The 20,453-nt window shown below is 41.3% G+C and overlaps 1 protein-coding gene across 3 annotated transcripts in view; it reads right to left on the reverse strand.

Moving 5' to 3' along the window:
• Positions 1–20,453, reverse strand: part of sema5ba (sema domain, seven thrombospondin repeats (type 1 and type 1-like), transmembrane domain (TM) and short cytoplasmic domain, (semaphorin) 5Ba) — a 196,634-nt gene that overhangs the window by 140,530 nt on the left and 35,651 nt on the right. For 2 of the 3 annotated variants that reach the window (XM_086266101.1, XM_086266104.1), the window contains exon 2: positions 14,238–14,304. The exons of the other annotated variant lie outside the window; for it this stretch is intronic. The gene's annotated coding sequence lies outside the window, so the exon portion shown is untranslated. The remainder of the gene's footprint in view (positions 1–14,237; positions 14,305–20,453) is intronic. 3 annotated transcript variants of the gene reach the window in all.

Raw genomic sequence — 20,453 nt, forward strand, 5'->3', positions numbered from 1 at the left:
GCGCCAAATCACAACATAAGTCGCCTCAAGGCGCTTCATAGATACAGAGAAAAACCCAACAATCATATGACCCCCTATGAGCAAGCACTTTGGCGACAGTGGGAAGGAAAAACTCCCTTTTAACAGGAAGAAACCTCCGGCAGAACCAGGCTCAGGGAGGGGCGGGGCCATCTGCTGTGATTGGTTGGGGTGAGAGAAGGAAGACAGGATAAAGACATGCTGTGGAAGAGAGACAGAGGTTAATAACAGATATGATTCAATGCAGAGAGGTCTATTAATACATAGTGAGTGAGAAAGGTGACTGGAAAGGAAAAACTCAATGCATCATGGGAATCCCCCGGCAGCCTACGTCTATTGCAGCATAACTAAGGGAGGATTCAGGGTCACCTGGTCCAGCCCTAACTATAAGCTTTAGCAAAAAGGAAAGTTTGAAGCCTAATCTTAAAAGTAGAGATAGTGTCTGTCTCCTGAATCCAAACTGGAAGCTGGTTCCACAGAAGAGGGGCCTGAAAACTGAAGGCTCTGCCTCCCATTCTACTTTTAAATACTCTAAGAACAACAAGTAGGCCTGCAGAGCGAGAGCGAAGTGCTCTAATAGGGTGATATGGTACTACAAGGTCATTAAGATAAGATGGGGCCTGATTATTTAAGACCTTGTATGTGAGGAGCAGGATTTTGAATTCAATTCTGGATTTAACAGGAAGCCAATGAAGGGAAGCCAAAACAGGAGAAATATGCTCTCTCTTTCTAGTCCCTGTCAGGACTCTTGCTGCAGCATTTTGGATTAGCTGAAGGCTTTTCAGCGAGTTTTTTGGACAAGTTCAACCTAATGATTTATTGGTTGAAATGTTTCAATGGTCCTGAGCTTCCATAATGAAATAGGGGTTAAAAAGCTTATTATACACGAGTCCTCACAGTGTATGTCTGCATGACATTGCAAATAAAGTATTTCAGGGCTTTAGATATTTTCTTCAGTGATTTTCCATTCAGAGGTAAAATAAAGGGCCAAAGGTAAGGAGTTTTCTAAAGCTGGTCATCCCTTTAAAGATTGCTTTGCTCTGCCACTGCACACGGTGTCAGCTCAAGATTTGTGATTTGTCAGTTGTCATAATAGCACCCGAGTAACAGTCACTGCAGTCAAATAGATTTACAGCATCGCTTCGAATCTTGTAGTTTGACACATTTTGAATCTGACACATTTTAAATTTGACAAGGCCCGTGACACAGACACATTTTGTTCCCGTACACGTGGCATGAAAATTCATGCGATCAGATGACAAGTAGACAGCTAAAAATATAACTGCGAGTGCAGTAAACACAAGCTCAGAATCAGCCAAGTTGTACAAGGTCTGGGTTTCATGTCATCGCACACTTTGGTTAGTCAATATGTACAGTGTTTCTTACCACCCTGAAGCACCTTAGTCCTCTTGCATAATGTATGACATCTGGTTGGCTATAGTCTGTCACCGGTTGTTGACAAGTTATATTGCAAGCCCGTATTGTTATATTGTGACATATAGTGACAATTTTCCGAACACAGAAGTATAATCGACTTCTCTTATGTCTCGCCTTGTGCTCAGAAGCTTGCAAAAGCCACGATGCATGACTTTTGGCTACACTTCAAAGACCAAGGGAGGGAAACTGTGTCACAGAGAAGCAGTGTATTCAGTGAAATGTAGACTGGAACACACTGAAGCATTGTGTTAGATAGTGCAGAAATGGCTTATATTTCAGGAGTCATTTGATAATGTTTGATGTTTTAGTGCTTTTCTCTTTCATGCTAACAAGAGCTGGAAGAAGACTGCAAGGTTAGGTTTTCACTATTATAAAACAAAATGTTGAATTTCAGCCTGCAACAAAGGCTGAGGGAACACGAGAGGCACATTCTGCATAGTTAACGAATTTTAAGAGCTTGACAATCAGCTATAGGTCTAAAATCAGGGTATTCTTCATTTCCTTTTTTTATTTTCCAACATAAACACTATAATAATAGTTTTTAAAAAAACAACATATAACTGTATAGTTTAGCAATGGCTCGAAAGAATTTGCCACCAGTGCAGACACATTGCAGCATCTGATCCTATTTATTTGCGCACTGGGGAAGAAAAATCTGATCACCAGCTAGCAGCAGAGAATGATTCAGAAGTCCATTTCACATTCTGGACTCATGAAACTACAGCTAAAGAAATGTGCACAACGCACACACACATACAGAAAGAGAAAAATATACACATGTACACCAACAGACACACACACATAAGATAAAGTGGTCAGGCGTTTAGGAGACACCACAAAGCCATTTCCATTTCACAAACTTCACACTGTTCGGCTCAGGGCTGTCAGATCCTGCTGTTCTCAAAAGGACAGAAAGCAAAGGAGGAGGAAGAGGAAGGGTTAGGGAGAGGGATTTAAGATTGCAGCTACACCGTAAGAAGTCAAACAAGTGCAAAGTGTTTTGAAGTGAAGTAAAAGCTTTGTGCCGCATCCAACCGTCTAAACTTCACGGATGAATTCGAGAGTTTCGAAAGTGCCGTCAACCTGGGCAAGATCTTTAAAAAAAAAAAAACAACTCATCTGTGTTTTAAAAGATCGCTACATGTAAATGGTTCTTATTCTTCTGAGACAGTTACATGTTGGAATCACAGATGAACAGAAAAAGCTGCAGCGGATCATTTGTTCCATTTCATCTCCTAAACAGTGCCAGCGCTTGGTTCCCAGATCGTAGTGTCTTTTCAAACACTGATTACAGTCCAGAGAGTGAAGAATCCTCTCCCAAACAAAAGACAGGCGATAGAGCCTGATGCAAAAAAGACACGCAGCTATAATTAAATCTATTGTGATGTAATTGGAATAAAAAACATCTCATATTCTGTATAATTGCTATGTGGTCTTGCGGCGCAATTTGTAAGCTATGGTCTTCTTGAAGCATAACCCAGGCAATATGCCAGGAAATTTTTGCGATGAAAATAAAAACAAGACTGATCGCTGGCGGAATTATTCCCCGCCCTGACACACATCACGCCTCCGACGCCGCATTTAGAACTCCAAAAGGAAGCTCAACACCCTCAGACAAGCGCCCGAAGGGGCTGTGTTGTGTTGTAATTGTGATATAATTGCTCACAGCAGAAAAAGAAATGTGGCTTCTTGTCTTCATGTAATACAACAGCTAAATGATTTCTTAATTTTTGTTCATTTTCTCATTAGTTTTGTAAATGAGCAGTTTGATCAAGCTGAGCTGTAAATTGGAGGCTGCGGTGTGGATATCTTCATCAAAGCATGCGTGTGGATGGGTTTTAGAATGTGCCGGAATCTGAGCATCCACAAAAACTTCAAATGAACAGCGTGAACAAGTGCCACTATCAATCAGCTCCACAAAGAGTACGATTCCCAAAGACCTAATTACCAGTCTAATCATTAACTAATTGGTGCAGGATGTTTAGCCAGATACATTCGCACTTTTCACTTAAGCCTTCACACGTTCATCTAGGCTTGATTCTATGTTTTCACATTAACAGAGAGCAGAACTAATAACACCTTCTCAGTCAGTCCTGTTCTCTCATGTTGGTGTGAGGGAACACAAAAGACCCAGATACTGAAAATACGAAGAAATCTCCTCAGCCCCAAAGCTCAAAGTAATTAATTCTGTAAAGGCACCTAATTCAACCAAAAAGGAGGAGGTCATCCTGTACAAGAATAAGAATTACAAGTAATCCCACTTTGATATCTTGAAGTGAACGTACCTTTTATAAAGTGGGCATAGAAAAGAAGAGGGACTGAAATAAAATCCAGATGACCTCAAGGCACTTTGTACTTATATTATCACACAAAGTCAACTGAAAGACACTCACGGGTGAGAAAGAAAAACAGGTTTACTTTGTGTGCTTAGAAGAGAGGTGAAAATGTGCCCACAAAAGTTAAAAATGTAAGTTAATGGAAACTACAAAGCCTTACTGGCCAGCTGGAGTATTTCAGAGGTTTTGTTAGTTCATAATATGTCTGTGTGATTTAGAGCAGGGTGTTTTGGTCTACTCCCATATGTCCAGAGAAATGTAATAAGGGCTAAAGGGCCATTTTAAGTTTTTAAATAAGCTGTTGTTGTGAGAATCCCTGCAGTTGACCATCCCTTTACCCAATCTACTGTAAGCTAGTACAGGGAGATGGTAAGAAAAGGATAGACTGATCAACACAAAAACTGTCTGTGCTTCAATTATTTCAATAAACACACAAATTACTATTGGATTTACGTGAGGGTGTGTCATATGATGTGTGGTTCTACCACAGATCATGAATATAAAAATAGCTATAGCCACATATGGTATCACATATGTTTATGTTAACCACCTGCTGCTGGAACATTGTTATTTTTGGGTACCAGGAGTAACGGTACTTGTTATCCAGTTTTGATGAGCACTCATCAAAACTGTATAAACTGTAAAAAGTATAGAGGATATTAGTTCTTAGATAACTTCACTGAAATTGTTTCAAATGATAACAACACTTAGATCCCTTCTAGTTTAGTGATTTGACTTAGCTGAGGTGATTCCTAGCACAGAACTAGCAGCATAGTAGGCACCCTCCTGTCACTCAAAGTAGCTGTGCCTCTAATAACAAACAACTTTATGCCTGTTCCTTTATTTCCCAAGAGGTGACCAGAGCGGATGGATCCGCATGACTTATTTGGAACCCTTCCATTTATCCAGGTTTGGGAACATCACTTAGAGTGCGCTGGCTTGTGTAGCTTACTGCCATCATGTTTATTTTTATTCCCGTGGGTATCACTGGGCTGCAATTTGACTTTTAGTCTTGTAGCTAGGCTAAGCTAGGCTACGCTAAGCTAAGTTAAGCTAAACCTGTCTCGATCTCTGTATCCGGTTGTTCAGTCTGACGTCACTAGCCGTGTCTGGGTCTAAACTCCGCTGCAGGTCCATATATCAAACGATCACTATGGCATTACTGAGAGTTGAAAAACTGTCTAAAGTCTTTCATCTTTAATAAAATGATCAGCGTTCTGCTCTACCAGGTGTAAGAATTGAGTTTAACATCCAGGCATCCATGAAAACGGAATTTATGACATTTAACGGAGTTAGAAGTTAGCAGGGAGTTAGCTCGCTAGCTTCTATCTAAATACAATATAGCATGTCCTGACTGCGGGGTTTTGGAAACAAATTAAAACGTACAGCTCTGCTATCTCTTCCAGCATAAATGAAGACAGAAAACTAAACAGCAGTGACGTTTGTAGGGTTACTGAAGTTGGGCTAGCTGGTATATAATGATGTGCTACGTGACCGCTAGCGACACAGCTATGTTAGCATAATATAAACAAGCTAACTTTTTTTCCACTCGATAAAAGTTACCATGAGTGTTCTCGGTGGTCAGGAACAAATGTAATCGCATGGCAGGATGCTGTAAAAGGACCAAACTTCAGCCAGGAGAACAACTGAGATAATCCATCCACAATACGAGGTTAGTCATTCATATACTGCTGCATAGGCTGGGCTGTAGTTACATCCTAAGGTTTTAAAGACTGAGCTTAAATAAATGATTAGTGGTAATAAAAGCCGAGGGAGGTCAACAGTGATCACTGACTGTTTTAGGAGCTTTTTGAGATCAAATAGAAGAAAATACAAAACATTAAACATGTTAACAACACAAAAGCCATATTAAACGCAGACTACTTTAGACCCGGAAGTAGGATTCGTCGCGTCATCACTGAACAACCGGATTGGACACACTGACACAAAGCAACTCTGTCAACACCATAGCTGCAGGGATTTGCTTGCCACACATTTTGTCGTCTGCTCATGTCCTCACTATGCAGGGACTGTGGGATCAAAAAGTTTGAACATGGCTAAAACTGTGATCGTATGTAGGATAAACAGAGATGTGTGTGCATTATATCACTCAAAGCATATCCAGAATTCGAGCCCATCATAACATATTTACAACATAAATAAATCATTTTAAGTTAAATTCAAAAGGCAAGCCGTTATCTTTGCAATTGCTGTATGGTTGCGCATTTCATTTCATCAAATAACTGATGCGAAAACAGGACACAAACCCAAAGTCCAGCATAATAAGGTGCTTTGATTAAAAATGGATTGAACTATTTCCTGGGTGTCCCTCGAAGAAGAGAAATTGATTTGGCTCAACAATGGTATTCCCGCACGTCTTTAACAGACTCTGATAATCAAAATAAACTCATACATATAATATAATTCAAGTCCCACTGTCACAACTCAATTCATCTAATTAAAGTGGCAGAGAAAAAGATGAGATTTTAAAGCAAGTTGGCAAACTCACACAAAGCAGTCACGACGATCAAAACATCTTACTGACATCAAGAATGCAGGAGCAACATCTGGCTAGTTGTTAAACCAGATGCATGAGCTCAGACTGGCAGCCATCATTTTTTTATCATTGGCTTTTCTTTTTTTAAGCTCGATATATTCCTTTTATCTATGTTTTTTTGCTGAGGCGTTTCAAATCCAAGTGCCTTACAAACACCTTTGTGATGGAAATGGATAATGAGCTTTCCCAGAGGGGTTAATCAAACCCATTGTTCGGCAAGAATGAAAAGATGTGAAAAGATGTGAAGGGGAGCTGATTGATTGTGTGGTTAAAAAAAAGGGAATTGCTATCCCTTTCTCCCGGGCATTTACTTGTTTCCTCCTTGATATAGGAAGTGATTTATTTTGACAGTTACCTCATTGAGTTTATTTTATCCAAATGAAAAGTCATTCTTGTGAACTCAGCAAGCAGGAGAGGGAGAAACAGAGAAATGGACAGGCGCAAAAAAAAAAAAAAAAGAGAACAGAGCATGCAGTGATTTTTTTTTTTTAAAGACGAAGAAAAAGATAGCAATTTTAAAAAGATATCAAATTAAGAAACACAGGCATAAATGTGTGAAAGTAGCGGTTAAGAGTTGTGACTAAGCTCCTGGCTGAGAGCCTGGTGGGCTTGATGTGACCCCTCAGTGGAGGAGAGAGCACAGTCCAGCTCTATAATTAGAAAACACACAGTGCCACTAATCCTTACTGAATGACTAAAAAGCAGACAGCAAGTTTGCTCCACAGGTTGTGGAGAGTGAAAGTGGTGGTTTAAAAAAATCTAACAGAGGAGAGAGTTAAGTTCTACTTGTGGTCTGATTTAGGTGAGGCTGATTTAGCCCAAAATAAATCAAGGGTTTCTAATAGGATTTCAGATGTGTTAACACACTAAAGCTGGATTTATAGCTGTGCATTACGTGGTTACGGGCTCATATACAAGTTAAGGTTAACATCACAACTTATATAGAAGAAATGTACTGTGTTTGATTGCCTTAAACAGCCTGTGTTTTCTCGGGGTAAAAGTAAGAGCGAGTTAAAGACAGGGAAGGTAATCTTCCTCACAGGAGCAACAGAGAAGGCACATTTTAGAATCAGCCAAACCAGACCACTAGGAATTCTGTTTGTTGCCAACATTTAGTGCCAATGCAGGAAGCAGTGTGCCCCCCAGAGATAAAGGTGTGTGGCCAGAGTACTGGATGAGCATCCTGGATGTCAGACTGCCAAAGACTGGAATTTTAATCCCATCACAGACTAACTGAGTCCGGTCCAAATCACATATTTGTTTTAAAGGGATATGTGACACCCTCTAGTTTTAGACCCTTGTGTTAAAAATCGAGTCAACGCCCTCTGTAAAAGTGAAGTCACAGGGAAAAGCAAACATTTGGGACTCTTTCTTACAGAATGCAGCAGATATGTACACATAATCCTTCCCTGATCCTCAGATGTGCTGAGCTTCCTCTCAGTTTGACTTTGTATGTTACATTAACTATAAGAAATGCTGTGGTTTCCACAGTTTGCTAGTCTTGGATGATGCACACAAGTCTAGATGTGTGTGTGCGGGCAGCCTTATGGCCTTGTGGCCACGTGGCTCCACAAAGACATAATGCACCACATATGCTCATGCTCCTCAGGTGGACTCGTACTTCAAAGATGTACAAAAGGAAAAACTACCTTTTTTTCCTGCAGCTGTCCACATCCTTGTCCTCAACAAGTCCTGAGCATAATCCCCATCTTAGCCAGCAGCTTATCATCAGAGGCTGATGACCCTCAAGTACATAAGCAGAAGACCTAACCAGCCTCTCTTATTCTCTGCCTCCTTGTCTCCACATGTTTGGCATCTAATTCGATGGAACACATTCTCATTCCTCATGCGACCCACGATATAGCGATTTACATCTATGTTTGTGGAAAACAAAACTCATTCAGGATCCCTCTTTTTCTCGCAAACTTGAGCTTTTTGTAACAAAATAGGGTCCTGTCCGTGATTTAAACGAGAGAAACCTACACAGATAAAGGATGAATAAAAAATTTAAATAACAAGCTTTATTAACACACTTGAATTCTTGAAGGAAAACCATTGTGTATTACCCTTTTTCCCCCAATTATGGAGCACGAAACGATGTAAACACCACGAGTCTGTCAATTAGTGACGCAGTAGCGCCGTCTTCCAGATCGCTCTTCCAAACTAGTTAATTCGCAGGCAACATTTTAAATAAAGAAGATTTCATCCCAGCTGTTTCTTATGTTTGCTTCAAAGGGTGAGAAGTTTCATATTCATATGCCTGTGTGGTTCCTGAATAATCAAGTAATCAAGGATTTTTGATAGGAGGAAGACAAAGTGATTGTTATCCAAAACACTGCCTCTCAGACTCCATCCCCTTCCTTTCAGCTCCATGGAGCTTGTTTAGAGACAAGGCGATTACTTCAGAGGCAGTACGGGGAGAAGGTAATGCTGTTTGTCAAATTAACAAGCATGTACACAAGCCATTCCAACACCTATTGTAAAGTAGTTACACGAGCAAGCGGCTTAAAATATGCAAATCAACAATAGCTTAAGTCAACATGGCTTTTCATACAAAATGAAGATGGAGAAAAAAAACACTCATCATTCCACAATAAGCTTTGTAAAGAACTGAATAGTTCCAGATCCTGAGAGAGAAGGTTTGAGAGGGGAAAAAAGAGAAACACATTTAAGGATTTATATGTTTTTAAAACCTCCTCTCATTCAGATTGGCAGCAGCAGCAGTCAGCTTTCAAGTAGCTGCAGTAGACAGCTAATCATTAGCCAGTTAGCCTCTATTATGGCCTGGGATCCAGGCCTGGTGATAAAGAACCAAAGGACTGAGGGCTCACAGCTTAATGATCCAAAGATCAGCACAGGATTTACAGGCTCAGGGTTTTCTGCCACAGCCCCTGGACAAAAGCCCTCCTCCCTTTCTTCATCTACTTCAGCGGAGGGATTGAGTTCATAAAACCCGGAAACAATGTTGGAAAGTAATGAAATCTCCCACCTATCATGGTAAGAAAAATAAAATGAGGGAGACATCAATCGCTGAGGTAAAGCTTCCAGTTGATTGGATGATAAATAAAGGCAAAGTGCCAAGAACAAATATTTCACACACTAGAACTTTTGCGGCGCCTTCAGCAGCGCTCTTATTTAGTTTTCTTTGAAGAGTTTGACATAATAGCTCATGGAGCACCCTGGCTTTACTTGGCATCGGATGAAAACTTAATTTAACTGTTTCAGACCCAGAGGATCAACGTTCGCTGAGTGTGAGCTACCTGCAAATGTTTAAAACAAAGCTTGCCGGGGTGCCGATTTAGCTCACTGGGCTGAGCAGGTGACCCAATATGCAGTAAGGCTAATGCAGAAGCCCGGGTTTAAATCCACCAAATCTGTGGCTATCTACTCCGTGACTCCCAGCTTTCCTGTCTTCTCTTCACTGTCCTGTTGCAGTAAAGACTAAAAAATCTGCAAAAAGTGTATGTAGAAAAAAACAGCTTCCTTCACAGCTTGTAGTGGATGCCATACAGAACTCAGAGACATTTATTTGTTGCAGACACTCTGCAACTACTGAAATCCTTCGCACAGGCTCAAAGGATCTGACATTTCTTCTGAAATCAGCCCCTCCTGCTCACTTTCAGCGTTGGATACAAGACACTGGAATTTTTCAGTTATCTTAACTGCCTCTTGAAACATGAAAGCACTGACCAAGTAAAACATCCACAGCCATTTCTTCTTCTTTGTACTTGTTGATAACTGTACACCTTAAAGCAAAACCACAACTCTTATATTTTTAAGCTAACTACTGAAATTTGGCGGAAAAAAGGTCAAAGGCTGATTAATATTTAATCAAATCCTGACAAAAAAATATTTTATTATAAAGAAATAACAATTATAAAGCAGGAATATGAAAGTTTATCTTAATCTAACAGCAAAAAAACGTATTATCATTATAATTATTATTATTCCACTAAAAGACTGGATCTAATTTAATTCCTGCTACTGGTGTGGAAATCTTCAGGAATGTCTCAGTCAGGGCCCGGATTTGCTCAGCGGCTCAAACCCTCGATGAAGCCAAATGATTACATCATCAGCTGGCACGTGATTGAAGATCACACATCAGCCTTGGCCCGAGAGATTCTTTACTCATCTCAAGAGAACCTCTCCATCACCATCATTGCTGTCACCATCCCCCCGATAGGGCGTGAATGCCTCCTCTGTGAGTCAGGCCAAGGATCTGCCAGTGGCCCCACTTTCGCAAACTGAATAGGCACAGCTCAGCCACGTTTTAAGGCACCCTAATGTACCATGGCTGGACCACAAAGGCAGCGTGGTAATTTGCCAGGGATAATGACGCTCCCTTAATTCGGCCCTGGGGGCCACAAACAGAATACTTTAAAGAGCATCCCCGTCCAGGGATGAGACCCATGTCTTCCCACCCCCATTTTTTTTCTAGGCCTCTCTCTCCCTCTCAGTCCAGCCCTTCCATCTCTTATTGGCCTGAAAGGAGCTTGTTTTCTTCCGGCTTATTGTTATCCTGAACTAAATATCAGCAAACAACAGCGGGGCTGGAGGAGACATCATGCCAACCACGATTGGAGCCCCTGATCTCCTCCCAGAGGGGCAGAGAGAACCAAGACAAACGCAGTGGAGCTTCTTCAAAGCAGCCAGAGAGGGAGCACTGCTACTCTACTCCATTGACACATATTAGGGGGAGATATTTAGGCCACAAATTGAATTGAATAGAGAAGGTGAGCTGGATGCATGTGCTGAGCAAGGGGAGTGGAGCAATAGAAAATAAGCAAATTCCAGGGATGGCCTTCAGGGATATTAAATACAGAGAAAGAAGTGGTTGAGATTGGAGCAAGAGCAGTCTCTACTAATTTTAGGAGAAATTGGGCAGAAGATAAAAAGGGCTTGAAATCAAAACCAAGATGATAGATACACTTGAGACTGAATAAAGCCACAGAAAGCAAAAATTGAGTGGCATCACTTGCTTACGTTTTAATAAAAAGTATCCAAACAGCCTTCATATTTCACTAATTCTGATTAAGTTAGAGCTATTTAAATACTTTGTGCAGTGTGAACAAATACGCAAGGTTAGATTTGCAATGCAATGAAAAGTGCTTTAATATATATATATATAGGTCCAGTTGAGTCAAGGTTAAGTCAATAAAGTTGCTACATTACAAATAACCCTATTATATATTTTATGAAAATAAAATAAAAAAATCAATGATGCATAAATTCTGATTTTAGGAGTACAACATTTTTGCTCAGTCGCTCAGTAAACAAGGTCATTTTCTCCGAGGGGATGCCAAACGTTTGACTTTCAGCTCCTCAGTTTGACTTTCTGTTATCCAAGGCGTTTTTTTGAACTGTTTACGTAACAATAGGATCTAGTTTACATAGCTGAATGAGCACTGGGACAGCAAAGAATATGATATCCAGGCAACAAAAAAAAACAATCTCACAAATAGGGATAGATTTTTATTAGATGTTGTTTCCTTCACTTTGCTCTCCTCCACATTTTCACAGATTTGATAAATGACTAAAAGACCTTCTAAAAACTTTTTTATGTCACTCTGGCTCATGTTCAGCTTCAGTGAATATGTGTGTTTGTGTGTGTGTGTGAAGGTATTTGAGACAAGTTAAATGAAAGTTTGAGCTCACGCTGCATGCCATTGTGTTTAAAACATGTAGGCCAACAGTTTTCTCACCACCTCTGTTCATTAGCACATGCTCAAGGCACGATCTGATATCGTCGTGTTGGTGTTGTTCCCAGATCATCATACTAAATGTTGTTCGAGGATCAACATTGCAAGTGACCAATCAGAATGTTGTGACATCATACTTTTGCGACATTGGGAAAAACCGCCGTAAAACCAAAAACTGTACTTAAGCTGCGAGAAACCGCCTCTGTCCGCCGATCAACGGACCCTGACCCTAACCCTAACGCTTTAATAAACGGTAAGCAGAACTGATATTGTCCTTGCAACATTGTAATTTCATAAATGCCCAAATGGCTTGGCGCACAAAAGAATAACGTCACAACAATGTGATTGGTCACTTGCGATGTTGAACCTGGAACAACATTTTCATGATGATCTGGGAACAACACCAACACGACGATATCAGATCATCCAAACTCCAGGAGAGCTTGCATATATTAAAAACTTAGCTTCAAACATGCCTACTATTCAGTTTTTTTGTAATCTGGATACCTTCCCTCAGGGGACAATCACATTCCAACTGTACTCACCAACATAGCTATGAGATTTAAAAATGCCACGTTAATAACACATTTAGAAAAAAACTGTTGTACTTTGTGTACATTTTTGTGCAATTATGGACAGACTACTTTCTATAACTGCACAAAAAGCTGCACTACACTTCCCTTCACTCTTTTTTTTTTAACAGTATAATTAATTTTTTCTAGTAGAAAACCAACATTTTACTTAATTTTCGCCACAGTTCATCCAGTCATAGGGTTTAATGTCAAAACCTAATATGGTGACGGGCCTTACTGACACGGTTTGGCCGGATGATTAAATCTGGCCCTGACAGTTTAAATGCACAGCAAGTTAAGAAAACACCAGGAAACATTTTTAAAAAGAGAAACCACTTCACACAAAACACAAGGGAAGTGTTTTGGGGGGAGACGAGAACATGAAGGAACAGCTCCAGAAGTGACAAGCTAACAGTGAGCAGCTAATAGCAAATATATAAGTTTAGTATTACATGACTCATGTGATTAAAATACACTCTGACTGCATATTTCTCTCCCTCACAACACTGATGAATCTCCACTTCGTTTTCTCTCAGTGCATTTATTCGTGTGTTTCAGTTTCTATATGCAAAAACAACCCCCACCCAAAAAAACCACTATAACACTTCCGAGTTTTTTCCTACTTCCGTTGCCTTTTGTGTGCTTTTGCAGGGTTTGTCTATTTGCTGGTTACGTTGCAACTCTCCGGCCCACCGTAGAAATATCTTAAAACGTTACATAAGATAAACTTTCAAGCGTCAGGTGTTGATGGACGGAATAATGACCCAACTTTCTTGCTCTTGCTACAGCTGAATTAAAAAAGGCATGTAAAAGCTCTGAGAATGGCCCCAGCCTGCTCTGGTGAAGGTGATTTCAAAAGATGATTATGCACTCATGTCACCTGTATAATAATTTCACTGTGCTGTGTCAATTAGGCACAAGGCTGTCGACGACCGGAGTGCTTCGCTTTCACATGGAAAAAAGTACTTTTGACTATCCAGCATCAATTTGACACTCACTTATTTTATCCTTGTCTTTATTTTTTGTTGGCATTGTGCTGTTTTTAACTCATTTTTAAGTACAACAATTCGAGTTGTAGATAACTGATGCGTGGCTTGTGCATCATAGTTTGATTGATTGAACGAGATGGATAGAAATAGAGGGACAAAGAGAGGTGGAAAGGTAAACCTTGACCGTTAGCAGCCTGCATGAAACCCCTCCACCCCTACCTGCCCCCACCACTTCTGCTTATCCTCCTCTCTTCCGCCTCTACTGCAAAACTCTCCCCACTGCCTTTCAAATCACTTCAGTCAGTCAGAATAAAGGACTTTCACCAAAAAAGACTGCCTTACTTTTACCACAAAGGCCAGTGAGACTTCTTTTTGGTCTTGGGGGGAGTGGAAGACATTTAAATAAAGTTAGAATGAGAGGAAAAGAGTAATTGCTATCCTTCATCCACAAGACCAGAGAGAAATGTTGTTGTTTCCCAGGAAAAAAATTGAGGATAAAAGTAAAAAGAGTCAACTAACTTGCTGCACCACTGCATAGCAGCAATTCAGAGAAGGATATAGAAACCAGTCAAAGTAGTGCATGAAAATGACACGGAGGCTCCAAATGAAAAAGATTAAAGTGTACTCACCAGCTAAGCATCACTGGGGTGTAGGCACAGGGGGCTGTGAGGGCCGTCTGTCCTTTTCAAATTGATTCTGTTAGAAGGGGAAAGGAGACAGAGAAGGAAGGGGGAGGGGTGAGTGTTTCACTAGCTACTCGCCTCCATCTCATAAGCAGAGCGCAGAACCACAAAGAAGTGCTGGCGGTCTCGTAAACAAACCGCCAACTTTTCAATGAAGGAGAGAAGGCGGAGCGGGAACGGCTTTTTAAACCCCAACCTTAATGGGGTTTGGGGGGCGGGGGGCTGAAGGGAAAGAGGGACCTGCGAGAGGCCTTTGTAACAACTGATGGCCTAACTGGACAATAACAAACCACCAAGTTCAGTATAGTTCAAGCACATTAAGCCCTAAACCTGACTCGACTCGCACAAACAACACAACCAATATGTGGCTCAACTGTAAACGAACACACAGATGTAAATGCGGCACACAGACGCCTAAACTGTGTCGAACCAAACACAGATGCTAATATACAGAGAGCACATTTGGTTCCAAGCTTTTTGATCTCAGTGCCACAGAGCAAATTGGAACAAATAGCCCTGGTTTGGTTTCTAAGGCAACCTGAAGGAGCAGCTCAGACTCGCGATCCCTCTTGTGTCGTCAGCTGCCGTGATATGGCTGCTGTTTCTTTCACTTCAACACAGAGGAGCAAAAATGAATCAAAGAGGAATGATAAAGTTCACTAATGATGATTTATTAACTGTACATCTTATAGGATGTTATCACATAAATGCAGAAATTAACTAAAAGGGCATTTAGGTTGGAACCAAAGAATAAAAGGCTTTGTTTTATAGTAATAATAAATATGAAGTGCATATCAAACTCTTAGTCAGCTAATTAAGCACCCAGTTCTTCGACCACATTCTCCAGCTTGATGCTGAGACACTTAAGAGTGAGAAAGACAGGTAGAAAAATACAGTAAAGAGGATTTTCCATGGAGCTAAGCCGAGAATTTAGGGCTGAGCAGCAGGAAGTGTCCGCTCACACACACAGAAACTCCCCATAATCTCCACTGTCAGTGTGGGATCAGGCTTTATTCACTGCAACAAGTGAGGAGGAAGAATTCTCATAAACTGCTTAGTCTGTGACCTAAAGTCTTATTCACTTTCTCTCTCACACACACACACACACACACACACACACACACACACACACACACACACACACACACTTCAATGTCCCGCATCTACACAAGAAAGTCGTGCAGACAGGATCTGGGATTGCATGACCCTGCTCAGATTCAGTATGGCTTTATTGACCACAAGTGGCATGAATGTGATACTGGGCTCGGTGCAAATCAAGCAGCAAAGCCGAGATTTAAGTAAGACAGATAACAATAGGTAACATCAGGGCCAACGTTTGGCTCCAGACCTCTGTGTGAGCACCTTCATCTTAGCGTGGGACATTTCAGATTCACCAATCGTGGTGCTCGTGAGGCGTTTCTGCAGATCAGGTGAAAAAAACAGAGAACCAGCAAGAGTTTTGTTGATAGCAGCAATAAAGACGTCACTCTCAGTCAGAAAACATCGAGACTGAAAAATTGCAACGGGTTTGGATGAAAATGGCACCGTTTTTTTTCTTTTGTTCTGAAATGTTTTGACAGAACACACGGAGAGACGCAGAGAAACTCGTCACCAACTGAAATATCGCAAACATCACATTTTCTTATTATCACTATTGGATTGAATGTACACTGAAATGCATGATATATCTACCAGCAGCAATTCGTGAAATTTATTATAATAAAAAATGAGTGCAGAAGCAGGACAGCGTGGTTAGCGCTGCTGTCCAAGGTCCAAAGACATACAGTTAGTGGGGTAGGATTAACTGGTGGTTCTAAACTACCCATAGATGTGAATGTGAGTGTGAATGATTGTCTGTCGGTGTTAGCCCAACATCAGATTGGCGACCTTTCCAGGTTGTACCCCGGAAAGCTCTCAGCCTATGGCAGCTTGGACCCTGAATTGGCTAAGCAGAGGAAAATGGATGGATGGAGTCCTGAAAGTATTTTTAGTAATACTGCGCAATACTGCAAATTTTGGTATATATTCAATGCCAAGTGAATACAGGGCCAGTACTGCTGATATTAATGCCGATACTTTTAACCTATAAAGCTTATGCAGTGCAGAGCACAGTGCGATGATTTATGAGCTGAATCATCATCAATTTGCACATTTTAATGACCACTAAATCACTGCGATTTTTTACTTTCCACAATAATGAGTTAACACAACAAAACACACCGTTCAGTTTTTCATGCAGTTTGAAACTGTGTTTGTTGGAGACCTGGTAGGTAAATGTGCCTTCCGCTAAAACACTGTGGGTCAGATTGGTTGTTTAGATGTGCTATAGGCTAGAAATCAAAATAAACATGATAGTCAACACAAAAAGGTTCAGAATTTTTTCATAGTGCATGTTTGAGCAATAGTTTTTCATTTGCAAAAAGTTGCTGCTAGGGCTGAACTTAGGGGATAGACACAAAGTATCAATCCCATCACACTAGTATCGGCCTGATACCAATATCAATGTTGGTATCGACACTATGGATATTTAGATTGACCTGCTCACCTCTAATGTTTAGATGTTTCAGACCCACACATACAGCACAAACACACAGAGACATATATACAGAGCAATTACAACAGATGCTGTCCATCTTAATTTGAATCTTATCTTGAATCCTTGAAAGTCCTCTTTCTTCTTGGTGGTCATCCTGTGAACTTATGTGAAGAACTAGTAAAGCTTTCAAAAACAGCATGAATCAAAGCAGACTGGAGGCACAGTCTCCAACCTGGAACTTTTTTTTTTTTTTTGCAAGCTGAAACTTTTGCAGCCCACCGCAGAGCATCTCACTCATTTTCTGTCCATAAGAAGTGATTATCAACATTCTCCACGAGACCCAGCAGCGAAAATCAAATTCTCCTAATTAAGCTCCAGTTACTGGTAACTGAATCAGGCAGTTTAATGAAGACTTAGCGGGAAGCGGGTGAAGAGACAAGTTACAGAGCGGCAGGAGTTCACGGCTCAACAACTCTCGATGTTTATCTCACACAGAAATGCACAGGAGCACAAACACTTATACACACATTGTACTTGTGCAGTTCAACATTCACTCTTTAGGCACTAAAGGAAACGTGTCTAATTAGGAGCAAATTACTGCCTGCAGCTTTCCAGTTGAGATCACTAGGTTGCTGTTGCTAAACAAACTTTTTTTTTATGAAGTTCAAATCGAACACAGCAGATCCCAGCAGTTACTGCAACGAGGACACACTACGTGATATGAGCTGGGAAAAGTGGCACTTCAAAGGCTCTCATTACTCTGTTATACAATCATGGAAACCTTTAAAGCCACTGTCATATCTTTAGACGTTACCACCAATTAATGTGCTTTTTACCAAACTTGCAACTTTTTTCCCCTAAAAATCGTTTGAAAACTGACACCAGCCCTTTAATTTTTTTTTAAATTCAAACTGACTTAAAGTTTGTTGTAATGTTTGTGAGCAACGGAGCAGGTAGCGAAGTGTTTGATCTATACGTGTCGACTAATCTAATCGATCTCCAGGCAGCGCTGTGTCTCAGTTTTTAACAGCTGATCGTGCACACTCAAGTGCAGCCTTCAGTTAGAGTCCTGTCACATTAGTTCTGCTTCTGTGAAATGTTGAAAATTTCCAGAAAAATATGCAAATTGGCGTGTTGTTCAGTCGCTGGCTGTGCACTCAAAAGATCATGAATCTCGCATAATTAACTGAGCGTCGGTGACTTTTGTGAGTCATGTCATTTCGCTGCTGCTCTCTACCGAAGTGCGTGCTATTCTTGACAGCGCAAAACAAGCAGAGGTGGCGTGCAACTGGCATTCCCAGGGTGACTCAGGCTGCAGCAGTGCTCATGGGCAAGGCAGGAGCCATAAACCATGCCAGTTTATGAAAATATTTTTAAAAAATCTGATTTTAAAGGCATAATGTTCATTTCGAATGGTAACAAAAGTGTAGACAGATTGTTTTAACCTGACCTCACACAGAGACAAACCATAGATTGCAATTTAGTTGGAGTGTTGTATGGTGTTTGGGTTTGCTTGCCTTGTTTTGTTTACATCAGCAAACAATAATGTGTCAACACAGCAGGATGACGCGCCTCAATTATGATTAGCTGTGTGGGAAAAAATGCACATTTCTCAAAAGCATCACTTCAGCTGTGTGTCATTAAACTTCACACTAATGTGGTTATAAACTAACAGACTGGTTGAAATACACTGTTCTTGTCTGCCTATTCGCATAACAGAGCAAAAAGGAAGCAACCTTTAACTTTAACTGAAATATATAATCAGCCAATCACATGGCGGTATGGTAGGCATTTACATAGATGTGGTGAGCATCAGAATGGGGGAGAAAGGTGATTTAAATGACTGTGTGCTTGCTGGTGCCAGAGAGGCTGCTCTAAGTATTTCAGAAACTGCTGATCTACTGTGATTTGTCCCACACAACCATCTCTATCTCTGTTTCTCTGGGTGAAAATGCCTTGTTGATGCCAGAGGTCATAAGACAATGGCCAGACTGCTTTGAGCTGATAGGAAGGAAGCAGTAAGTCAAAGAACTACAAAGCTCAGATCATCATAAACAGGGTTCTTTACAGTGAGGTTACAAACCCAGTAGTAGCAAAGTGTACCTAATAAAGTGTCCAGTGAGTGTATGTCTTCTCTTCTTTGTATTAAAATTAATGGCATTTCCAAAAACAAGGCTTAATTACTTAATTGTGAGAAGTAAATGACTGATTTGTCTCAGAGGTTTTTACTATCAGAACAACATGTAGGAATCTTTCCCACTAATAACTAAACTAAAAGTGATAAATAAACACAAAATGAATTCATTTTCATTTTATGTATTTTATGTAAATAAAATAATAAACCTAATCAACAGGACACGGAGGGAAGAGAACGAGAGAAGGAAGGGAGACAGGGGCAGTAAGGCTAATAATCTACCACATCCAAGAGACTGGGAACCAGAACACACACACACACGCACACACACAGAGCTGCTATCCGAAAGGTCGAGCCTTACATACAAGACGGTTTAATTTGCACAACCTGAAACCATGGCATCACACTGACGGGCAAAGTCATCTATTACCCTCGTTATTATGCACCGTCCTCCTGTGTCCTCGCAGCCCACTGGCTGAGTTTCCAGCACAGTTTCACATATCCTCGGCTTTTCATCATCACATCTGACACCTGTTTATATACGTCTTAACCTCTGACCTCACCCTCCCTGCTCTCAGAGACAACAGCGCTAGGTGAGCAGAGGTCGCCTCCGTTACCGCGAGAGTGGCGACAAAAGGTTTACTTTTTTAGGTATTAGTTCCTCCTACGCCGAGCGGCGCATCGGGCAGCTAGTGATCTCCATCGATGTCGGTCAGCAGCGACTGCTTCAGCTTCGTCCCAGGCAATGTCGACAGTTCTCAGGTCGTCCATAAATGTTCGACGCCATGTGGTCTTTGGTCGGCCTTGCTTTCGCTTGCCAGTTCGTGGACGCCATGTCATGGCAATCTTAGCTGGGTGATGAGGGGGTAGGCGTAAAATATGTCCCGCAAAGCGAAAGCGTCTTTCTGCAACAACATCGGCTAATGGGCGGGTGCCTGCTCTTCGTAGGACCTCCTCATTTGTTATTCGGTCCCGGTAGGAAATTCTCAGGATTCGCCGCAAGCCACGTTGTTGAAGCACGTTCAGGTGTTGAATAGTTGCACTTGTTGAGCGCCAGGTTTCACTAGCGTAAAGTGCAGTAGGGAAGACGATAGAGTTCAGTAGTCTGATCTTGACCCTCACATTCAGGGAAGTCGAGTTCCAAATAGGTTGGAGACGTCGCAGGACACCAACTGCCTTCCCTACTCTGGCGTCGACATCCCGATCAGAGACCCCGTCATTCAAGATGATGCTGCCAAGATATGTAAAATTCTCCACCTCTTCAGCACGTTGTTGGTTGATCATGACAGGAATGCGGGCACGTGCATAGCCAACTCGGAGTACCTTGGTTCTTTTGGCGCTGATTCTTAATCCAACTTTCGTTGCCTCCCTCTGCAGGGCCACGGTCAACTTTTGGAGGTCTTCCTGAGTCGAGCCCAGCAGGGCGATGTCATCTGCGAAGTCCAAGTCAGTGAGATTACGCGCTTCGTGCCAGGGCACACCGATGCCAGCT

The sequence above is a fragment of the Aulonocara sp. 'chitande type north' Nkhata Bay genome, linkage group LG16, assembly GCF_057382095.1.
Source record: "Aulonocara sp. 'chitande type north' Nkhata Bay isolate Kocher_YH1m ecotype deep benthic linkage group LG16, A_spYH_male_GT1.1, whole genome shotgun sequence".
Taxonomy (NCBI): domain Eukaryota; kingdom Metazoa; phylum Chordata; class Actinopteri; order Cichliformes; family Cichlidae; genus Aulonocara; species Aulonocara sp. 'chitande type north' Nkhata Bay.